This window comes from Ostrinia nubilalis, chromosome 4, assembly GCF_963855985.1.
Source record: "Ostrinia nubilalis chromosome 4, ilOstNubi1.1, whole genome shotgun sequence".
Classification (NCBI taxonomy): domain Eukaryota; kingdom Metazoa; phylum Arthropoda; class Insecta; order Lepidoptera; family Crambidae; genus Ostrinia; species Ostrinia nubilalis.
The window spans coordinates 1-10000 of record NC_087091.1 but is presented as its reverse complement, the minus strand read 5'-3'; positions in this window follow the sequence as shown (position 1 = coordinate 10000).

Sequence of the window (10000 nt, the reverse complement as noted above, 5' to 3'; positions counted from 1 at the left end):
ATATCTTATTGTGACACGGTCCTCCCCCTCGCGGAGGTCACGGAAAATATTCCCGTTCTGCTTCCTGAGTGCCTTCAGGACGTCCTCGTCGCTATTTAGCAGCAGAACGTCCTTGAGCACCAGGAGCGGGTCTTTATTCTTCATGTCCTCCGCGATGAGGGAGCCACCCGTGTCCTTGATTCTCTCCTTTACTTTTTCCCTTTCCTCTAATGTTCCACATCCCATTATTATTTTTGCATGTTTTGCCTTTCTTATCCTCTCAACTCGAACCCAGCCCTCCTTGGCGTTGACGGCTTCCCTGACCTTCCGCAGCACCTCCTCCCCCGTCTCCGTCTCATCTTTCGATGAGACGACGACGGAGTGGAGGGCCGACCTGGCCTGCTGCTGGTTGGGCACGGAAGCCGCCACGCTGGCATAGGTCGTCTTCTCCAGGGAACTCCGCTGCTTCTCCATCTCCTCCTTCAGAGCTTCCATTTTCAAACTATTCTCCAACAAAAGTCTCCTATTTTCCCGTATTTCTGTCACTATCCTGTCCTCATCTATTATCTTCCTCTCTACCCTATCCTTTTCCTGCTCTTTTTCAGGTTCAGGCTCGACCATGCTCTTGCTGGGAGCCTTCCCCTTCCTGTCCGTTTCAGATTCCTTTACGAGCTGGTACAGCCGATCCAGAGCCTCTACGACGGTGGTCTTGATGTCTCCCCTCAGGTTACGAGCAGTGCCAAGGCTCATTTTGGCCTTCTGAAGGGAGGCTCTGGCTTCGGCTGTCCTGTCTCTGGTGACAGTGACAGTGGGAGTTTTGGGTGAGTTCACCGAAGCCTCCACAGAGGCCCGGCGCAACGGCGCGGGCTTCTTTGGAGCCTTCGGCGGTTCAGCTCGCGGCGGGGTTGAGTCGGATGCGGAGGAAAGCCCAGCTTTCCCCGCCTCCCACTCCCCGACGCTGCGCCTCACTTTACCCGGTCTTCTGATGGGCGGGGAATCAGGAGACTTTTGTTGGCTCGTGTCGCTGACCCTCTTAGCCGGTGTTCTAAAACCAAACATGGTGCTAGAGGTATGCGTCAGTAAAAATAAAACAATTTAGGTCTTGAGACCGCGTAAAATAAAACAGATAAAATAGATAAAAGGTAAGTTTGTATAAGTTGTAAAAATATAAATAATAATAATTATGATTTTCTGTTTCAGAATGATCCCAATTGGACCTTGTGGCTGTCACAGCACCCGGCAAGTTACTCGGCTGTTGTCTCACTACTAATATATACGTCAATTTGCTTTCAGATGCCGGGCACAGCAACACCTCGCAGTCGGGAGCGGTCGAGTACACAATTTGTGTAAATAAAAACGAGTATAATGTCAAATAAGACCTAAACTGAACTTAAAACTAAACCCTAATATCTTCAAAATGTCCCTCGATGACAACCCTGGCCTATACAACCCAAAACTACAATAATAATTTTTGGTCAAATTCAAAAAGTCTACCTAGTAAATGACCAAAGGGTGGGTGGGCGGGCAAATTTTTCGATTTGTATGCGTCGGATCGCAACAAATGAGGTGTCCACGGATAGGGCTCGTCGAGACGGACAAAATAAGACGGTCAACGCCTGGGGTCGCCCTGAAAAATTTTGAAAAAGACGTCCAAAAACCGTTTCAGAAATCCTAAAATCCGCCAAAAAAGCAAGTTTTAGTATGGAACGATATCAATCGAACGTCAGGGGAGTGCTAAGCCGAAAGGGGTGAGTCTATTAAAGCGAAAAAATTTTGAAAAACGGACCAAAAATACCAAAGTTGTAAATTTTTGTATGAAAATATTCTAAGTCAATATTAAAAATTTGAAAAGTCGAAAATTTCCACGAAAATCGATTTTTCGCGTGTCTAACGTCACGAGGGTGTTTACTAAAAATATTACGCACAATTTGATGTATAACACGTAGGGGTGCGTTTAAATTTTGAAGAAAATTTGAGTTGGTTTTGTTTGGAAATCGATTTACCACATCACCTCGGTATGACACAAAATTTCGACTGTCCTGCAAATTCCTCGATTTGTATGCGTCGGATCGCAACAAATGAGGTGTCCACGGATAGGGCTCGTCGAGACGGACAAAATAAGACGGTCAACGCCTGGGGTCGCCCTGAAAAATTTTGAAAAAGACGTCCAAAAACCGTTTCAGAAATCCTAAAATCCGCCAAAAAAGCAAGTTTTAGTATGGAACGATATCAATCGAACGTCAGGGGAGTGCTAAGCCGAAAGGGGTGAGTCTATTAAAGCGAAAAAATTTTGAAAAACGGACCAAAAATACCAAAGTTGTAAATTTTTGTATGAAAATATTCTAAGTCAATATTAAAAATTTGAAAAGTCGAAAATTTCCACGAAAATCGATTTTTCGCGTGTCTAACGTCACGAGGGTGTTTACTAAAAATATTACGCACAATTTGATGTATAACACGTAGGGGTGCGTTTAAATTTTGAAGAAAATTTGAGTTGGTTTTGTTTGGAAATCGATTTACCACATCACCTCGGTATGACACAAAATTTCGACTGTCCTGCAAATTCCTCGATTTGTATGCGTCGGATCGCAACAAATGAGGTGTCCACGGATAGGGCTCGTCGAGACGGACAAAATAAGACGGTCAACGCCTGGGGTCGCCCTGAAAAATTTTGAAAAAGACGTCCAAAAACCGTTTCAGAAATCCTAAAATCCGCCAAAAAAGCAAGTTTTAGTATGGAACGATATCAATCGAACGTCAGGGGAGTGCTAAGCCGAAAGGGGTGAGTCTATTAAAGCGAAAAAATTTTGAAAAACGGACCAAAAATACCAAAGTTGTAAATTTTTGTATGAAAATATTCTAAGTCAATATTAAAAATTTGAAAAGTCGAAAATTTCCACGAAAATCGATTTTTCGCGTGTCTAACGTCACGAGGGTGTTTACTAAAAATATTACGCACAATTTGATGTATAACACGTAGGGGTGCGTTTAAATTTTGAAGAAAATTTGAGTTGGTTTTGTTTGGAAATCGATTTACCACATCACCTCGGTATGACACAAAATTTCGACTGTCCTGCAAATTCCTCGATTTGTATGCGTCGGATCGCAACAAATGAGGTGTCCACGGATAGGGCTCGTCGAGACGGACAAAATAAGACGGTCAACGCCTGGGGTCGCCCTGAAAAATTTTGAAAAAGACGTCCAAAAACCGTTTCAGAAATCCTAAAATCCGCCAAAAAAGCAAGTTTTAGTATGGAACGATATCAATCGAACGTCAGGGGAGTGCTAAGCCGAAAGGGGTGAGTCTATTAAAGCGAAAAAATTTTGAAAAACGGACCAAAAATACCAAAGTTGTAAATTTTTGTATGAAAATATTCTAAGTCAATATTAAAAATTTGAAAAGTCGAAAATTTCCACGAAAATCGATTTTTCGCGTGTCTAACGTCACGAGGGTGTTTACTAAAAATATTACGCACAATTTGATGTATAACACGTAGGGGTGCGTTTAAATTTTGAAGAAAATTTGAGTTGGTTTTGTTTGGAAATCGATTTACCACATCACCTCGGTATGACACAAAATTTCGACTGTCCTGCAAATTCCTCGATTTGTATGCGTCGGATCGCAACAAATGAGGTGTCCACGGATAGGGCTCGTCGAGACGGACAAAATAAGACGGTCAACGCCTGGGGTCGCCCTGAAAAATTTTGAAAAAGACGTCCAAAAACCGTTTCAGAAATCCTAAAATCCGCCAAAAAAGCAAGTTTTAGTATGGAACGATATCAATCGAACGTCAGGGGAGTGCTAAGCCGAAAGGGGTGAGTCTATTAAAGCGAAAAAATTTTGAAAAACGGACCAAAAATACCAAAGTTGTAAATTTTTGTATGAAAATATTCTAAGTCAATATTAAAAATTTGAAAAGTCGAAAATTTCCACGAAAATCGATTTTTCGCGTGTCTAACGTCACGAGGGTGTTTACTAAAAATATTACGCACAATTTGATGTATAACACGTAGGGGTGCGTTTAAATTTTGAAGAAAATTTGAGTTGGGTTAGGTTAGGTTAGGTTAGGTTAGGTTAGGTTAGGTTAGGTTAGGTTAGGTTAGGTTAGGTTAGGTTAGGTTAGGTTAGGTTAGGTTAGGTTAGGTTAGGTTAGGTTAGGTTAGGTTAGGTTAGGTTAGGTTAGGTTAGGTTAGGTTAGGTTAGGTTAGGTTAGGTTAGGTTAGGTTAGGTTAGGTTAGGTTAGGTTAGGTTAGGTTAGGTTAGGTTAGGTTAGGTTAGGTTAGGTTAGGTTAGGTTAGGTTAGGTTAGGTTAGGTTAGGTTAGGTTAGGTTAGGTTAGGTTAGGTTAGGTTAGGTTAGGTTAGGTTAGGTTAGGTTAGGTTAGGTTAGGTTAGGTTAGGTTAGGTTAGGTTAGGTTAGGTTAGGTTAGGTTAGGTTAGGTTAGGTTAGGTTAGGTTAGGTTAGGTTAGGTTAGGTTAGGTTAGGTTAGGTTAGGTTAGGTTAGGTTAGGTTAGGTTAGGTTAGGTTAGGTTAGGTTAGGTTAGGTTAGGTTAGGTTAGGTTAGGTTAGGTTAGGTTAGGTTAGGTTAGGTTAGGTTAGGTTAGGTTAGGTTAGGTTAGGTTAGGTTAGGTTAGGTTAGGTTAGGTTAGGTTAGGTTAGGTTAGGTTAGGTTAGGTTAGGTTAGGTTAGGTTAGGTTAGGTTAGGTTAGGTTAGGTTAGGTTAGGTTAGGTTAGGTTAGGTTAGGTTAGGTTAGGTTAGGTTAGGTTAGGTTAGGTTAGGTTAGGTTAGGTTAGGTTAGGTTAGGTTAGGTTAGGTTAGGTTAGGTTAGGTTAGGTTAGGTTAGGTTAGGTTAGGTTAGGTTAGGTTAGGTTAGGTTAGGTTAGGTTAGGTTAGGTTAGGTTAGGTTAGGTTAGGTTAGGTTAGGTTAGGTTAGGTTAGGTTAGGTTAGGTTAGGTTAGGTTAGGTTAGGTTAGGTTAGGTTAGGTTAGGTTAGGTTAGGTTAGGTTAGGTTAGGTTAGGTTAGGTTAGGTTAGGTTAGGTTAGGTTAGGTTAGGTTAGGTTAGGTTAGGTTAGGTTAGGTTAGGTTAGGTTAGGTTAGGTTAGGTTAGGTTAGGTTAGGTTAGGTTAGGTTAGGTTAGGTTAGGTTAGGTTAGGTTAGGTTAGGTTAGGTTAGGTTAGGTTAGGTTAGGTTAGGTTAGGTTAGGTTAGGTTAGGTTAGGTTAGGTTAGGTTAGGTTAGGTTAGGTTAGGTTAGGTTAGGTTAGGTTAGGTTAGGTTAGGTTAGGTTAGGTTAGGTTAGGTTAGGTTAGGTTAGGTTAGGTTAGGTTAGGTTAGGTTAGGTTAGGTTAGGTTAGGTTAGGTTAGGTTAGGTTAGGTTAGGTTAGGTTAGGTTAGGTTAGGTTAGGTTAGGTTAGGTTAGGTTAGGTTAGGTTAGGTTAGGTTAGGTTAGGTTAGGTTAGGTTAGGTTAGGTTAGGTTAGGTTAGGTTAGGTTAGGTTAGGTTAGGTTAGGTTAGGTTAGGTTAGGTTAGGTTAGGTTAGGTTAGGTTAGGTTAGGTTAGGTTAGGTTAGGTTAGGTTAGGTTAGGTTAGGTTAGGTTAGGTTAGGTTAGGTTAGGTTAGGTTAGGTTAGGTTAGGTTAGGTTAGGTTAGGTTAGGTTAGGTTAGGTTAGGTTAGGTTAGGTTAGGTTAGGTTAGGTTAGGTTAGGTTAGGTTAGGTTAGGTTAGGTTAGGTTAGGTTAGGTTAGGTTAGGTTAGGTTAGGTTAGGTTAGGTTAGGTTAGGTTAGGTTAGGTTAGGTTAGGTTAGGTTAGGTTAGGTTAGGTTAGGTTAGGTTAGGTTAGGTTAGGTTAGGTTAGGTTAGGTTAGGTTAGGTTAGGTTAGGTTAGGTTAGGTTAGGTTAGGTTAGGTTAGGTTAGGTTAGGTTAGGTTAGGTTAGGTTAGGTTAGGTTAGGTTAGGTTAGGTTAGGTTAGGTTAGGTTAGGTTAGGTTAGGTTAGGTTAGGTTAGGTTAGGTTAGGTTAGGTTAGGTTAGGTTAGGTTAGGTTAGGTTAGGTTAGGTTAGGTTAGGTTAGGTTAGGTTAGGTTAGGTTAGGTTAGGTTAGGTTAGGTTAGGTTAGGTTAGGTTAGGTTAGGTTAGGTTAGGTTAGGTTAGGTTAGGTTAGGTTAGGTTAGGTTAGGTTAGGTTAGGTTAGGTTAGGTTAGGTTAGGTTAGGTTAGGTTAGGTTAGGTTAGGTTAGGTTAGGTTAGGTTAGGTTAGGTTAGGTTAGGTTAGGTTAGGTTAGGTTAGGTTAGGTTAGGTTAGGTTAGGTTAGGTTAGGTTAGGTTAGGTTAGGTTAGGTTAGGTTAGGTTAGGTTAGGTTAGGTTAGGTTAGGTTAGGTTAGGTTAGGTTAGGTTAGGTTAGGTTAGGTTAGGTTAGGTTAGGTTAGGTTAGGTTAGGTTAGGTTAGGTTAGGTTAGGTTAGGTTAGGTTAGGTTAGGTTAGGTTAGGTTAGGTTAGGTTAGGTTAGGTTAGGTTAGGTTAGGTTAGGTTAGGTTAGGTTAGGTTAGGTTAGGTTAGGTTAGGTTAGGTTAGGTTAGGTTAGGTTAGGTTAGGTTAGGTTAGGTTAGGTTAGGTTAGGTTAGGTTAGGTTAGGTTAGGTTAGGTTAGGTTAGGTTAGGTTAGGTTAGGTTAGGTTAGGTTAGGTTAGGTTAGGTTAGGTTAGGTTAGGTTAGGTTAGGTTAGGTTAGGTTAGGTTAGGTTAGGTTAGGTTAGGTTAGGTTAGGTTAGGTTAGGTTAGGTTAGGTTAGGTTAGGTTAGGTTAGGTTAGGTTAGGTTAGGTTAGGTTAGGTTAGGTTAGGTTAGGTTAGGTTAGGTTAGGTTAGGTTAGGTTAGGTTAGGTTAGGTTAGGTTAGGTTAGGTTAGGTTAGGTTAGGTTAGGTTAGGTTAGGTTAGGTTAGGTTAGGTTAGGTTAGGTTAGGTTAGGTTAGGTTAGGTTAGGTTAGGTTAGGTTAGGTTAGGTTAGGTTAGGTTAGGTTAGGTTAGGTTAGGTTAGGTTAGGTTAGGTTAGGTTAGGTTAGGTTAGGTTAGGTTAGGTTAGGTTAGGTTAGGTTAGGTTAGGTTAGGTTAGGTTAGGTTAGGTTAGGTTAGGTTAGGTTAGGTTAGGTTAGGTTAGGTTAGGTTAGGTTAGGTTAGGTTAGGTTAGGTTAGGTTAGGTTAGGTTAGGTTAGGTTAGGTTAGGTTAGGTTAGGTTAGGTTAGGTTAGGTTAGGTTAGGTTAGGTTAGGTTAGGTTAGGTTAGGTTAGGTTAGGTTAGGTTAGGTTAGGTTAGGTTAGGTTAGGTTAGGTTAGGTTAGGTTAGGTTAGGTTAGGTTAGGTTAGGTTAGGTTAGGTTAGGTTAGGTTAGGTTAGGTTAGGTTAGGTTAGGTTAGGTTAGGTTAGGTTAGGTTAGGTTAGGTTAGGTTAGGTTAGGTTAGGTTAGGTTAGGTTAGGTTAGGTTAGGTTAGGTTAGGTTAGGTTAGGTTAGGTTAGGTTAGGTTAGGTTAGGTTAGGTTAGGTTAGGTTAGGTTAGGTTAGGTTAGGTTAGGTTAGGTTAGGTTAGGTTAGGTTAGGTTAGGTTAGGTTAGGTTAGGTTAGGTTAGGTTAGGTTAGGTTAGGTTAGGTTAGGTTAGGTTAGGTTAGGTTAGGTTAGGTTAGGTTAGGTTAGGTTAGGTTAGGTTAGGTTAGGTTAGGTTAGGTTAGGTTAGGTTAGGTTAGGTTAGGTTAGGTTAGGTTAGGTTAGGTTAGGTTAGGTTAGGTTAGGTTAGGTTAGGTTAGGTTAGGTTAGGTTAGGTTAGGTTAGGTTAGGTTAGGTTAGGTTAGGTTAGGTTAGGTTAGGTTAGGTTAGGTTAGGTTAGGTTAGGTTAGGTTAGGTTAGGTTAGGTTAGGTTAGGTTAGGTTAGGTTAGGTTAGGTTAGGTTAGGTTAGGTTAGGTTAGGTTAGGTTAGGTTAGGTTAGGTTAGGTTAGGTTAGGTTAGGTTAGGTTAGGTTAGGTTAGGTTAGGTTAGGTTAGGTTAGGTTAGGTTAGGTTAGGTTAGGTTAGGTTAGGTTAGGTTAGGTTAGGTTAGGTTAGGTTAGGTTAGGTTAGGTTAGGTTAGGTTAGGTTAGGTTAGGTTAGGTTAGGTTAGGTTAGGTTAGGTTAGGTTAGGTTAGGTTAGGTTAGGTTAGGTTAGGTTAGGTTAGGTTAGGTTAGGTTAGGTTAGGTTAGGTTAGGTTAGGTTAGGTTAGGTTAGGTTAGGTTAGGTTAGGTTAGGTTAGGTTAGGTTAGGTTAGGTTAGGTTAGGTTAGGTTAGGTTAGGTTAGGTTAGGTTAGGTTAGGTTAGGTTAGGTTAGGTTAGGTTAGGTTAGGTTAGGTTAGGTTAGGTTAGGTTAGGTTAGGTTAGGTTAGGTTAGGTTAGGTTAGGTTAGGTTAGGTTAGGTTAGGTTAGGTTAGGTTAGGTTAGGTTAGGTTAGGTTAGGTTAGGTTAGGTTAGGTTAGGTTAGGTTAGGTTAGGTTAGGTTAGGTTAGGTTAGGTTAGGTTAGGTTAGGTTAGGTTAGGTTAGGTTAGGTTAGGTTAGGTTAGGTTAGGTTAGGTTAGGTTAGGTTAGGTTAGGTTAGGTTAGGTTAGGTTAGGTTAGGTTAGGTTAGGTTAGGTTAGGTTAGGTTAGGTTAGGTTAGGTTAGGTTAGGTTAGGTTAGGTTAGGTTAGGTTAGGTTAGGTTAGGTTAGGTTAGGTTAGGTTAGGTTAGGTTAGGTTAGGTTAGGTTAGGTTAGGTTAGGTTAGGTTAGGTTAGGTTAGGTTAGGTTAGGTTAGGTTAGGTTAGGTTAGGTTAGGTTAGGTTAGGTTAGGTTAGGTTAGGTTAGGTTAGGTTAGGTTAGGTTAGGTTAGGTTAGGTTAGGTTAGGTTAGGTTAGGTTAGGTTAGGTTAGGTTAGGTTAGGTTAGGTTAGGTTAGGTTAGGTTAGGTTAGGTTAGGTTAGGTTAGGTTAGGTTAGGTTAGGTTAGGTTAGGTTAGGTTAGGTTAGGTTAGGTTAGGTTAGGTTAGGTTAGGTTAGGTTAGGTTAGGTTAGGTTAGGTTAGGTTAGGTTAGGTTAGGTTAGGTTAGGTTAGGTTAGGTTAGGTTAGGTTAGGTTAGGTTAGGTTAGGTTAGGTTAGGTTAGGTTAGGTTAGGTTAGGTTAGGTTAGGTTAGGTTAGGTTAGGTTAGGTTAGGTTAGGTTAGGTTAGGTTAGGTTAGGTTAGGTTAGGTTAGGTTAGGTTAGGTTAGGTTAGGTTAGGTTAGGTTAGGTTAGGTTAGGTTAGGTTAGGTTAGGTTAGGTTAGGTTAGGTTAGGTTAGGTTAGGTTAGGTTAGGTTAGGTTAGGTTAGGTTAGGTTAGGTTAGGTTAGGTTAGGTTAGGTTAGGTTAGGTTAGGTTAGGTTAGGTTAGGTTAGGTTAGGTTAGGTTAGGTTAGGTTAGGTTAGGTTAGGTTAGGTTAGGTTAGGTTAGGTTAGGTTAGGTTAGGTTAGGTTAGGTTAGGTTAGGTTAGGTTAGGTTAGGTTAGGTTAGGTTAGGTTAGGTTAGGTTAGGTTAGGTTAGGTTAGGTTAGGTTAGGTTAGGTTAGGTTAGGTTAGGTTAGGTTAGGTTAGGTTAGGTTAGGTTAGGTTAGGTTAGGTTAGGTTAGGTTAGGTTAGGTTAGGTTAGGTTAGGTTAGGTTAGGTTAGGTTAGGTTAGGTTAGGTTAGGTTAGGTTAGGTTAGGTTAGGTTAGGTTAGGTTAGGTTAGGTTAGGTTAGGTTAGGTTAGGTTAGGTTAGGTTAGGTTAGGTTAGGTTAGGTTAGGTTAGGTTAGGTTAGGTTAGGTTAGGTTAGGTTAGGTTAGGTTAGGTTAGGTTAGGTTAGGTTAGGTTAGGTTAGGTTAGGTTAGGTTAGGTTAGGTTAGGTTAGGTTAGGTTAGGTTAGGTTAGGTTAGGTTAGGTTAGGTTAGGTTAGGTTAGGTTAGGTTAGGTTAGGTTAGGTTAGGTTAGGTTAGGTTAGGTTAGGTTAGGTTACGGTTAGG